Below are 14,365 nucleotides of genomic sequence, written 5' to 3'. Positions count from 1 at the left end.
TCGAACTTAGGAGGTTTGTACCCCTCAGGCAGTTCAACATCAGGTTGTATGCAGAGGTCCTCATAGTTCAACCCTTCGATCCCTTTGCTTCCTTCGACGCCCTGAATTCGGCTGGTTAATTTCTTAAGTTCCTCAGCCAAGTTTCTGATGAGTAGATCCTTTTCATTAGACTCAGGTGTGCAAGATATAGGTTGGGTGGAGAGTGGCATGGTCTCCACGTAGATGGGATTGTTATGGTGGCCTGGTGTGTGGGCGTGGAAATGGTCATTTGCAGAGTTTTGAGGCTTTGGGATGAGTAGTGGAGCGTTTTTTGGGGTATGGCAAGTGTTGCATTGATTCTTTAGTGGAGCAGTGGGATGATTCGGTTGTTTTGGGATGTTTTGAGGAGGTGTGGGGTTTTGAACATTGGGGAAGTTGGCATCTAGGGTGCTGAGGGAAAATGATAGGTTGGTCAGATTCTGAACCTGGTCGAGCTCTTCCTGGAACTTGAACAATTTCTGCTCAAGTTGTGACACACTTTCATTGGGAACCCAAATACCATGGCCACCAGTGGCCTCTGCTGTTGTGTTCTCTTTTCTGATGTTGTTCAAATCTTCCATTTTGCTTTTTCTTTTATTCTTAGCAGGAGTAAGAGGAGGAGTGGGTGGAGGGCCCCTGGATCTCGTGGAATAAGATGATGTTGCCATAGTGCACGAACTAACCTTTGGGGAGGGGAATAACAAAACAAAAATAAAACAAAAGGGTAACGAAGTTAGTGAGGATCATAAAAAGTATTGCGATATTTAAACACATAGTGCAGGAATGTAAAGCGTATCCTAATTTGGGAACCTCGTTGTGCCCGAGGTGGGCCTAGCGACAAACTGATTTGGAGAACATGGGATGCTAAATGCCTCATTTCATTGATAAAGATAAGACGAATCCCAAATCAACATTAAATAAACAGGAAATAAAAGTTACTAATGGCCATTGGCCTTGTTACATTTTAAAGCGAAAAAGATAAACTCCTATCTACTTGGTCCCAGAAGAACCTTCCCCAGATTCGGCATCCTTGACTCCGTCGAACAACTTCCCCAACTCGCGAAGTCCTAGCAACAGGTATGCTCTGGCTAGATATCCACCTTCGGTCCCTTTAGCCTCTTGACAATCTTCAACCCTCTTGAGAAACTTTCTTTCCAGTTCTACTATGCCTCGCTCCAAGTATCCCAACCTTTTGTTGGCGTTGGTAGCCATGTCTTTCCATTCCTCAATCAGCTTCTGGTTGGACTCTTGTATTTTGTGGTGTTCCCTCTCGCACTCAGGGATCCTTTTGCGCAGCTGGTTGTACTTGACTTGCGCGTCGGCCTTTTCATCTATAATCCTGTGGCCTCGAACAAACCCTGGTTGGCCCAAACTATCATGATTGTCTTCCAACCAACCTGAATAGAAAGGAGTGCAATCGGCATGATAATTTTCTGGCTCTATGGTGTCTCTTCCCATTACGATCTTGCAATGCCACATGTTTTGGGCTTGGCACTTGTTGGGACTATCACTGTTTTGGAGGTCGGCTCGATAGTGGCTCATCTTGTCGACCCTGGCTATGACTTGCTTCTTACCAGCTTGCCACATAACTCGAAGAGGGACGTAAGGGTAGGTTCCCCTGAGACCAATTAGTATCAGGAAAGGTGCATCTCTCGATCAGGCGATGAACTCTTCTGTTGAAAACCATTCTAACATCCATTGAACTTGTTCTTCGGTCAGATTATCAAATAGCTCAACCCATCTTTAGCATCCTCAGGCTGAGCGAACATGTCGGTGATGTAATTCATTCGCTTCGAATGATGGAAAGCGATGTGATCATCCCAGTCCCTTCGCTGAATTTCTTGTCGATATTCGCCCTTTTGGAGATGCTCTATGAGCCAAAGTTGAAATAGCAGATTGCAACCTTCGAAGTGTTTCGCTCCTTGTTGACACTTCTCTAAGGCTCGGTATATGTCTGCAATAATCATGGGTACAATGCTGAATGCCAGCCCACCAATCCCCTCCATTAGGGTTTTGGTTACCATAGCCAGCCTAGTATGAATTCTACCTTTCCTCATCGGAAATACAATCAGACCCAGGAAACAAAATATGAAGACGAAAACCCTGCGATGGACGTGTCCCAAGGATGTGATGGCAAACTCGGTAGAGTAGGTACGGTAAGATTTGCTGTGACCGAACCTTTCATAGAGGTAGTCAAAAGGGATGTATGACTACTTCAGGCATGTTAATTCTGGATTCTTCTTCAAACCCATCATTTTAAGGAAGTCCCCGCCTTTGCGATTCTCAGACATTAGCAAACCCGAAGTTTCCCACACTAGACTGGCCAGTCTCCTGTCTCCTCCAGCAAGTGTGTCATTTCAATGCCTCCAAAGCGGAACACGGCCCTTTCACAATCCTAAAACAATGTGGCAACTTCTATGATCATGTTATTAGGTTGGATCTCCAAAAGGGATGGTAGATTTCCTAGATATTTTCTAACGAGATTTTGGTCACTAGAGTGTAAATCTTTCCACCAACTTAGCAACCTCGGGTGGATGTTGGTCACCATGCCAAATCTGGGGACTTCGTGCCTCATATTTCTACAAGGAAAATAAGGTTAGGCCCTTATCCCCACCAGACTTGACTATTTAATATCAACAATTAGCATGAAGCATCTAGTTCTCCAAATAAATGCACAGAACGTGACGACGTCCGTTTGGGTTTAGGGAAACCCAGTGGACTTTGGACAAGGCTATCTTAAAGGATCATTATGTGGACAACATAACTGATCCGGCTAGGTTTGACCATGATGCATGCACAGTTTGAACAGAGTGAGGTTTCTATGGGGTTTTAGACTGGTACCCTTGAGCGGACAACTCAAGGGGGAAGGCTCGGAACTGTCGACTGCACCGCTGATCGACTAATTTTACCGCAAATATGCCTTTCCGAATTTAGGGTGTAATGATATAGGAAGAGCGCAACCACTCATTATAAGCGTTGCTATAGTATTTGTTTTGGCACGAGTGGAGTATGATGTTGAGTATGATTATGCAATAATTAAAAGCATGTTGACATGTATTTGCACATTAAAAAATCGATAAATACACCAGTTTCATAATTTAATGCAATAAAGGAAAGAAACAAGGGAGATACGTTAGGTTTGCTTTTAAAGAAGAAATGATATAATAAAAGGAATTAAACAAATAATTGCACATAGGGAGAGGTATGAATTCACAAGAAACAATCTGAAATGGTAAAAGCCTAAAAATCCCCACCAGAGTCGCCATGCTGTCGCACCCCCTTTTCCTCGCGAAATCGGGTTTATGACATTGGGTTGGGACAATTCTTCCCTTTTGGGAAAGGGGCTTTGCAATTTTGAAGAGTCGCCACGTAACAATTTTAAGGTGCGTTAGGGCACCTATGGGGTTCAACTACAACTACGTTTGATAACCAGAGATAGGGTAAGGGCTTGAAATTATCCCAAGGGGAACGTGTTAGGCACCCTTCAGGATCTACTAGTGTGGTTCCCGGCCAGATAGTTTTTTGTAAATTTGTGCAATTAGCAAGTAAACAAAAAAGGGTCAAATAATAGGGGATTTTAAATTTAAATACACAGTGTTTGAAAACGATTAATGAAAGCAAGGTTTTGAAAAGAGTTATAATCTAAGCATGCTGATGAATGTAAAGGGGTCCTAGGTTTGTTTGTAATATGGACACATCAATGCAATACCCGGTAATCACTCCTCAGAAGAGGAGCTACACGTGGTATTAGCGCACCGATCATCATATCCATATCTACCCTTCCCACCCCATGAAGGTATTAAAGTGAGGATTGGTCTCGACTTAGCATGCTGCTACCCGTCCCATTCCTATCAATACCGGAGGAATTTAGGATTACTATTCCTATAAGAGGGAAGTTCTAAGATGACTCGTAGGTTTAAAGGTAAAATACTAGGGCGACATACAAAAACAAGTAGAACTACATTTAGAGGGGAAACATATAAACAATTAAAAGGCGGCTCATGTATACCTCCGCAAATAATGCATATAAACAGCATGACTTAAACACAGTTAAGGTCTGAATTTTAAATCCTAAACAGGGAGTTTGAGTCAGAACCAGATTCATTATATAGCTCAGAAAAGAAGTCCGAATCAGGCCTGTCTGCTGGTTGTAACAGTTGATAATTAAATAGAGGCAGTTCCAGTTTTATTTAAGTAAGTACCTAAGGCTTGCCTAGGCGTGAACAGGGTTCAGTAGTTATTCAGGATTGCGGACAGTTGGAGACTATTGTTATTACCTAAACATGCTATTCTAGGTGTTCAACACATAGAAATTATGGCCAATTAGTTGTAAAGACTAAATAAAATTGTTTTATTCCTTTTTATGCATTCGTAGTTAGCCTAAGTGTGCTTAAGCGGATATACAAATGGAATGCTAAAGACATGATATCTAACATGCAGAGATGCGGAAGAATGTATATGTAGAACCCTAAACAGGATTTCTATGTGCGCAAGTATTATAGCGTTTAGAACAGTAATTACTAGGATATGCAGAGATGATATACTTGTTAGTGTTATTTAGCCTAAAACAGGATCTCTAAGTGTGCATGGCAGTAGGAACATGATTGCAGAAATACTTGTTATTAACACATTTAACGGATTTGCTAAGTGATATAATAGTGAAATGGACATGCTGAAAAATGATAAGTGAAAATCCTAAGGAACAGGATCTCTAATGCATGAAATGAGTCCTAAGCAGGGATTCTATTGTGCAAGTAGGAATATAAACCTAGTGACATGCTTTCTACCCTTTTAATAGCTAAAACATGCATATTTCCCATCCCTTTTCACTAGCCAACCCCATACTTATTTACTAGTTATTACAAACCATAAGATTGAATTACATGAACAGAAATGAAAGAAGAAAAAAACAAGAAGCTACAACCATAGGAAGCTTGATCTTGACTCCCTCTCTGAGTTATATAATTAATCACTTCAATGCCAATGTTATTCCAAAGCCTTTCTCATATCTGGGTGTGTCAGAGTTCCCTAAGGACCTCAAGGGGTCTAGGGCAGTGCTCACACCCAGATTTGCATAACCAACTGAATGAGTGCAGTGTGGAAGGGCCAACTCTTATGTGTCCAAGTTCAGAGGGAGCTCAAGGGTCCCAAGGCAAGGCTCACACAAGAGGTGCAGAACCTAGATTCTAAGAATATAGTGGAAGTGCAGAACACATGTTGAAAGAGATCTATTTAAAAAGCTAGACAGATAGTCCATTTTTAAAGCAATTAATGACAGAGGTGATTGAAATCAGTTGTAGCAGTAAAACTCAAAACTATACAGAATCAGTAGTCATTCAAAGGGGGTCAAAGGACTTTGGGGATACACTTGTCTGAAAGCGCATTATCCTAGCAGGGGTCTGGTTTGGACATGCACAACAATAACTGATACTGGCATGATCACAATCCAGCCAGAAGAACATAACACATTGGAGGGGATAGGGGTTTGAGATTCATAGGATATCAAGCACACAATAAGTAACAAACATAAGGTAATGCATTAATCTAGAGGGGAAAGGGGATATTATAGCATGATAATAATGTGTTTTAACAAAACCACAAGCAAAAGTAAACAAGAATGAGGGAAACTGAAACAATTAAGGAAGCATATTGTTGTAGAGGCTTGAAAAAATTAACTCGAACATACCAGTAGAGAATGCAAGGTGCAGAAAGGTAAAATAAGCAGGATTCCACAGTCTAGCTTTGGCTTTCAGGCGGCTAGACAAAGCAGTAGCACAAGTAATAGTAGAGAAGGAAAGAGTTTTGAGTGTGTAAGTGTGTGTTCTGAACTCAATTGTTCGTGTCTTTAAAGAAAAGAGGGCAGGGTATTTATAGTTTTGAAAACGAGTGAAGAATAAGGTAACAAGTAAAGTTTCAACTCAGACATGGAAATAACCACAATCAGAATCAATTAACACAAGTACTTCCCTTTAATCAAGGGATTACTGCTCAAACGGATACTAACAGGGCTAATTAAGGAAAGAAATCAGTTTGAGACAAATTGATTCTTGCCATATAAGGGGCAGTAAAAGTATGAAGTAAATATTTGAGTCTAAGTACAAAATACACTTAATTTTGGGAAAGGATTCAAGGTAAAATATCACAGCAATTAAAGGAAGGGGATCAATCAATTTAAACAAATGAGTAAAATTAGTGTTTATAGGGGAACCCTTTGCAGTCAGTCGTAACATTGAGGAAATCAAGATCAATCAAGAAAGAAGCATGACTCTGCACTTCAACATATAAATAGCAAAGGATGGACAGGCATATTAGACGTGCAGGGTCAAACATATTGACAAAGAGGAGCAAATTAGACATACAGCAGTAGCAGGAGTAAGCTAGGATTCAGTAGTAAAGAAACCTACTCGAAGCATAGTAGGCAACAAGGTCAAGTGGTCACATAGAATCAAAAGTGAAGAAAATATTGTAACAGGTAAAGGAAATCAACACACAGAAACAAGTAAAGTTTTCAAACTCATAGAAACAAGTAAGGAAAAACCTTATTAAGAAATTAGGGTTTATGCAATAGTCGAGCTAAAAAAAATGGTAAGAACTCAGAATCGGATAAGTCAAACAAGACAAAAAGGTTCAAACACAAAGAACTAAATCGAACCAAACATGCGTATAAAATAAACCAAGAGAGTTTTAGAAACCCAGGTAGAGACAAAACACTTAGGGCTTTTAGAACGATGAAACAGGTAGCAGCAAACATGGACAGACATAGTAAAATCATAAAAACACATTGAAAATCGTAGAAAAGTTTAGGAAACCCTAATTTGAAAATGAAGGGTTACTTTGAAAGAAAATCGGAGAACCTTTAAGAAAATACTAAGAAGTTCAGAACAAGCACAGATCTAAGACGGATCTGAAAGAAAAAATCGAACAACTCTTAGAGCTAAGGTTTCAAAGAACCCAGAGAAAGTGAGAAAGACTTTGAAAAGTTACCGATCTAGCCGGAAAAGTCAAGGATCTGACTTGAACAGCCATGGATGGCCGGAAAAAGACCAAAGATCGAAGTTGAACCAAGACTGGACTTGATCTCTTCGAGATCTGTCCATGGAATCACGAAAATAGGTAACCAGTAGATATAGGAGACTAGTACACGTATGAAAATGCCATGTGAGTCCATGGATTAGGTAGGGACTGAAAGGAATTGGGGTGGAATTGGATGGCGGCGGCTAGGGTTTATGTGAGGCTGCAGAGAGAATTGAGAGGAGAGGGACTCAAGGGCGGCGGGTGGCGAGAAATGAAGTAGGTTAAGGGGTCATTTGGGTTTAATTATGGAAGGGTGAATAGTGGCCGTTGATCTGAGTGATCAACGGCCTAGATTAAAAGGGTAGGTGGGGGATCCGGGTTTGGGTTGGTTTTAAAAGGGTTAGGGTCGGGTAAAAATTAAAATGGGCTGGGGAATTGGGGTTAAATTAGAAGCCAAATGTGGCTACAAGTTAAATAGCCATTTCCCCCTTTTTATTTTATAAAATAAAATAGCAAATAGCTTCTGAAAATTAATTTTAAAAGGCAAAAATGATTTATAACACATAAATATCAATTAAAAAATATAAGACTCGATTTTATAAACATAAAACGCAATTAGACCTTAAAATGGCTGATATTGCAATTATATGCAATTAGCTTTAAAAATTACTAAAAAATAGTAAAAAATATGTATAAATTACCTTAGCCTTATTTTGGCATAAATATGAAAATACAATAGATGAATTAGCAAAAATAATAATTTTGGAGATAATTATTAGGTTTTGATGGATGAAAAAGGGAAATAAATCAGTTCAAAAAACCTTAAAAATTATGGGAAAAATAATAATATGCTTGGACATGCTTATATATGCATATATATGTTATTTTGAAAGTATTTTGCATATTAAAAAATATATAGGGAAAAATTGAGTGTCAACAGACTCTTCGGCGTTGTTATCATAATCACTATTCTCTTCCTGACTCTTCGCATCTGCCAGATCCCGAGTAAATACGTCGTCTTCGAGCAATTGAGTATGGACAAGACCATCAAGTTGCTCGTTTTCACTGCACAACCAAAGAAATAATGAGTTATTGAAATTGGTCCAAATAATACATATAACTTTATATATTCATTTACAAATCATAATGTGTTGATATCCCATGATGCCCATTATCTTGTTGATGATGACTCCCGGATGGACCATCATGATCCAACACACCAAAACTAGGTATATTCCAACTGGCTGTTGGTTCATAACTTGTAAAATTCATATCTGGTCGGTACTCCCTGTGGAATATATGAGTGTTAATACAAATAAAATACACAAAAATATACATCGTAACACAAAGGAAAATTGAAGTTTACCACTCGGCTTGTGGATTATGTATACTAGGGGAGAAATTATTTCCTCGCTCCTCATTCGCCCGTGGAGATAAGTTTAGATCCGGCCAAACTCTTTCAGCCGGAACCTGTTCGGCTAAAACTGCTCCAAAATAACCACCCGATGATTGAGTGATTTCCCTACTTTGCGCAACCTCATTATTGCGAACGTCTTCAGCCTTGACGTACATTTCTAACAGTTTTATCACAATAAATTCTTGGTATTCATCCAGAGTCCTCAAAAATTCTCTCAGAGTTTTATCATTTTCGATGTTAAATTCAGCACAACAAGCAACACCTTGCGGAGTCAGCGAATACGAATATCTTCCGGTTATTTTAAGATTCACCGAATATTTGCTCACACTCATTTTTTTTTACATAACAACGATACCAATTTATCATACTCCATTGTAAGTGGCAACTTAACATGAGTCCGTGAAGATAAACTATAGCTTACTGAGTTATTCACCACCACAACCTCATCCCCCAATATAATGAAACCCTAATTCTTCGCTCTTCAGACATTATGACAAAATGCAAAACAACTTAACAAAGAAAAATTTTCAGAAGACTTGAAAATGTTTATGAATGGATGTTTACAAAATCCTTCACCTCTTTAAATAAAGGAAAAACCAGTCCGGAGGTTCAGTTATTTGAGGCATAGCGTCTTAGCTTAAAACGCTATACCCAGTTGAATTATTGTTATGTCAGGTAAGCACAGAAAAATTATTTGTGGGCCACCTTAATATGTATTGCGTTTTAGTAAAGAACGCTATATATATAGCGTCTTTTTAAAAGACGCTATACTTAGCTGGCCAAACAACCGTTAAGGTATAGTCTAAGTGTATAATTGGAAATATGAGACTTAGCAAAAGTGCCATATGACATGGCACTTTAGAAGACCACCTGGTATAATGTGTCATCCTTCAAATGGAGAAGCTTGGAAGCACTTTGATAGGATATATCTAGATTTTAGTGAACCATGGAACATATGGTTAGGTTTGTATGCGGATGGCTTCAAGCCTTTTTCTATGCGACACCATATTCATGCTGGCCTGTCTTTCTTACACCTTATAATCTACCACCTGAGTTGTGTATGACTAGTCCATATATATTCTTAAATTGTATTATCCCCGGTCCGCGTAATTCAAAAAGTTTGATTGCTGTATATTTGCAATCTTTGATTGATGAGCTAAAGCAGCTGCCACAACATCACGAGCCCTACACCTTCATCTAGACACCAGGTCTTCCATCACAGGGCCATAGGACTATACGTCCGACATACAGTCCAGCTGCCTCACAGCCACGTAGATCGCAGTCATCTGCATCGCATCCATCTACATCACATCATATCACAGCCACATGGATCGCATCCATCCATGTCACAGCCACTCAGGTCACAGCCATCAGTATCACAGCCACTTGGGTCGCATCCAGCTATGTCGCAGTCACGGGGATCGAAACCATCTTTATTATCGAAACCATCTATTTCAAGCCTTCGCCTGCGAGGCAGTAGCTATGACCCCCCTACACCGTCTACACATGCCTCTGATACACATGCTTCGCACGATGATGGCGAGGAAGTGCATTATGATCAATGTTGCAGGATTATCATAGTCCCTGAGGGTGATGGGTAAGAGTTATTTTTTATTTTTGCGTCTATTATTTTGTAACATTTTTATTAAGATATTAATGTGTTTTTATTATTAAATTGCAGGTTCAGGTTGGGTAATAAGACTACGAGGATAATCACCAATGTCATCAGAAAGCTTTATGATGGCCCTTATGCGACTTGCATTGATTACCTATTCTCGCTGAAGGAGCAAATTTTCAGTCAATTTAAGGTGGCCCACAAATGACATGGCACTTTGGAAGACCACCTGGTGTAATGTGTCATCCTTCAGATGGAGAAGCTTGGAAGCACTTTGATAGGATATATCCAGATTTTAGTGAACCATGGAACATATGGTTAGGTTTGTATGCGGATGGCTTCAAGCCTTTTTCTATATCTGCGACACCATATTCATGCTGGCCTGTCTTTCTTACACCTTATAATCTACCACCTGAGTTGTGTATGACTAGTCCATATATATTCTTAAATTGTATTATCCCCGGTCCGCGTAATTCAAAAAGTTTGATTGATGTATATTTGCAATCTTTGATTGATGAGCTAAAGCAGCTGCCACAACATCACGAGCCCTACACCTTCATCTAGACACCAGGTCTTCCATCACAGGGCCATAGGACTATACGTCCGACATACAGTCCAGCTGCCTCACAGCCACGTAGATCGCAGTCATCTGCATCGCAGCCATCTACATCACATCATATCACAGCCACATGGATCGCATCCATCCATGTCACAGCCACTCAGGTCACAGCCATCAGTATCACAGCCACTTGGGTCGCATCCAGCTATGTCGCAGTCACGGGGATCGAAACCATCTTTATTATCGAAACCATCTATTTCAAGCCTTCGCCTGCGAGGCAGTAGCTATGACCCCCCTACACCGTCTACACATGCCTCTGATACACATGCTTCGCACGATGATGGCGAGGAAGTGCATTATGATCAATGTTGCAGGATTATCATAGTCCCTGAGGGTGATGGGTAAGAGTTATTTTTTATTTTTGCGTCTATTATTTTGTAACGTTTTTATTAAGATATTAATGTGTTTTTATTGTTAAATTGCAGGTTCAGGTTGGGTAATAAGACTACGAGGATAATCACCAATGTCATCAGAAAGCTTTATGATGGCCCTTATGCGACTTGCATTGATTACCTATTCTCGCTGAAGGAGCAAATTTTCAGTCAATTTAAGGTATAAATGTTCATTTAAGCAGTTCAATATTTTATTTTTATGATGTTTCCATCTAATTTTAACTTTTGAAATACAGAGCAAGTGTGTATGGAAAGACCGCTATAGCGCGGAAGTGGCTGCAAATTTTCATCATAAAGCTCGCAAGAGATTGGCGGATGCTTTCTCCGATGCTAGAAAGAAGAACAAGAGGCCTGGATGGTTACTTTAGAATTTATGGGATGATTTACATAGGCAATGGATTACCATAGAGTTCTTAGAGAAGAGCGAAAAAGGAAAGAAAGCTCGCGCATCCGAGAAGGGAGGCTCCTTGCACACTGGAGGTGCGATCAACCTAGGGACTATAAAAAGAAAATTGGTATGTAATTGCTTAAATTAGTTTACTTTTCTTAGTATATCTATTCTGTTTATTAACTAAATTAATTTGTATTCAAGAAAAGAAGTTGGGGCATCCAATGAGCTATTCAAGGAGACCCATATTGTAAAGAAGAAGAAAGAGACAGATCAAGATAGGTGGGTCGAGGACCAAGCCTCGACTGCATATGTAAGCTTTCAATTTTCTTGAAATATTATAATTCATTTTTATAAGAATTTTGAAATACTGATTTAATTTAAAATAATATAGGGTCGCTATCAAAGTAATGTGGAGGAATTCATTCGTAGTCATCCAGCTGGTGAATCGGGCGAGCCAACCCAACCTTCGGACGAGGATGCTGAAAGAATATAGTTGGAGTCTACTGGCGGTCCAAAATGGGGGAAGGTATACGGGCTTCCTACTAAAAAATTCTATCGCTATAAGTGTGGAATGCAAATAATAGGGACTTCCTCGCAAGGCAAGCAACTTAATAGGGAGAGCCTCTTCGCTATGCGGGAGACAGTGACAAAGCTCACAGCCGAGCTAGAAGCGGCCAAGGAAAGAGAAAGGGTTATAGATGCTCCATTCCTAGGCATGCAAGCTCTCGTGAGTCATCGCCAGAGGGTCGACCTCCACATGATCGTTCCTCCCGTCCTACTCGTGATCGTTCCTCCCTTCCTCCCCGTGATCGTTCTTCTCGTCCTCCACAAGATCGTTCTCTATATCGTCTTGTAGATGAAATTTCATCAGACAGTGATGATGATGTTGTAGAAAACACCACTTTACTTTTATATACTTTGAACTAGACAAATAGAACCAGTTTTGAACTTGTTGTAATTAGTTTAACTTGGTTTTGGATTGTTATGTTCAGTTGAACTTTAATTTGATAGTTTTGAAGTATTTATTGAATGTTTGGTTGTTGTTGTGTTGTTGTTGTTGTTGTTGTGTTCTTGTTGTAATTCAGTTGTTGGGGGTATTGGTATACTGGCAGGTGGTGTAACTACCAAAACAGGCATTTTATGCCAATTAAACCCAGAAAAAACGACCAAAGTTGGTCGGTAAATCATTTAAATTGTCAGATGGTCGTTTAAAGCTACAGATTAAAGTTGGTCGGTAACTTCCGACCAACTTTGGTCGGTAAGCCATTCCGACCATCAAAATACCGTCCACCCATATGTGGTCGCGTTTTGGTCGGTAATTGGCCATAACCGACCAAAGTTGGTCGGTTTTTTTGGTCGGTATTTAGCGGATATCTACTAGTGTTTGGAAGTTGTTGGATACTCGGATTCATATTTCGCTGGATGTATTGACACTAGAAAGTCCATGTTTAGTTATTTGCTCCAATTAGCTGAAGGAGCAATATCATGGAAGAGTTCCAAACAGTCTGTCATTGCTACATCCACGATGGAAGCAGAATTTATGGCATGTTTTGAAGCCACAATTCATGCATTATGGTTGCAAAACTTTATTTCAGGACTTGGGGTTGTCGACACTATTACCAAATCGCTAAAAATTTATTGTGATAATTCTGCAGCAGTATTCTTCTCCAAGAACGATAAGTACTCCAAAGGTGCCAAGCATATGGAATTAAAGTACTTTACCGTCAAGGAGGAAGCTCAGAAACAAAGAGTGTCACTTGAGCATATTAGAACTGATCTCATGATTATAGATCCGTTAACTAAAGGTTTACCGCCAAAGATATTTAAAGAACATATATATAGAATGGGTCTTGGATGTATTTATGATGTTTTGACATTCTAAGCTAATTTATGTGTTTTTGATATACATACATACATATATATATATATATATATATATATATATATATATATATATATTAATGATTTCATGTTTCTCATAGTGGTGTACATATTATTGTTTTGAGATATTATAGGATAAGTCTCAATGAGACATTATTGTGGACCATAATATTTTATATCTTATGGACTTGATACGATGAGTTGCCAATGTTGTACTATATGGAAGAGAGTATTGTTCGCTGCCAACTCCGCACCACTAAATAGTAGTGAGAGAGGGTCGCAATAGCTATTACCCGATTTGTGGGTCGGGATCGAATCCGCAGAGAGCAAGGATTGGAGTTGGGTATCTACTTAGCTTAGGATCGCATGTGTGTTCTTGATTGATCTTCTCATAATTTTTGGGTTTTCTTTTATAAACTACTATTATAAAACTACTAATTAGAATTAAAACTAGATTATGCTAAGAGATAATTGCTAAGAGTTGTATCTAATGAATTAAGGGGCACTAGGGTAGTGACTTTCACCTAGGTGGCTAATTGACGGGTAATTGCTTCTAAAGCATGATTGACATGATTGAGGAAATATGTATAACCGTTGCACAATTTTACCCACTCTCACACCTCTCGGTAGAGAGAGTGATTTTGCCCAATTGACTCTCTCGAGACCAAATGGGTCGGCAAATTAGCTCAAGCAACTAGGGTTCAAGTCGGGTAATTACTCTCTCGAGGTTTAACCCTTTAATTGGGACTATCAATTCTCTTGAGTCCATCCCAATTCCTTGTTGGCTCAATTTTGGAGACTTAGGCTCTCTCTCTCAAGAAGAGCCAAGTCAACTTAGCACAAACCAGTGTTTGCAACCACCAATTCATAAATTAAACCATAAAATTGACCCAAATACAAACACCCATAGTCAATCTAACCTTAAATCACAACACCCATCAATTACCCACACTAGGGTTGAGCCAAAACCCTAGCTAATGGGTTTAGCTACTCATGCTTGAAGAAGAAAATAGAGAAA

Source organism: Nicotiana attenuata, chromosome 6 (genome assembly GCF_001879085.1).
Source record: "Nicotiana attenuata strain UT chromosome 6, NIATTr2, whole genome shotgun sequence".
Lineage (NCBI taxonomy): Eukaryota > Viridiplantae > Streptophyta > Magnoliopsida > Solanales > Solanaceae > Nicotiana > Nicotiana attenuata.
This window is presented reverse-complemented; position numbering follows the sequence as displayed.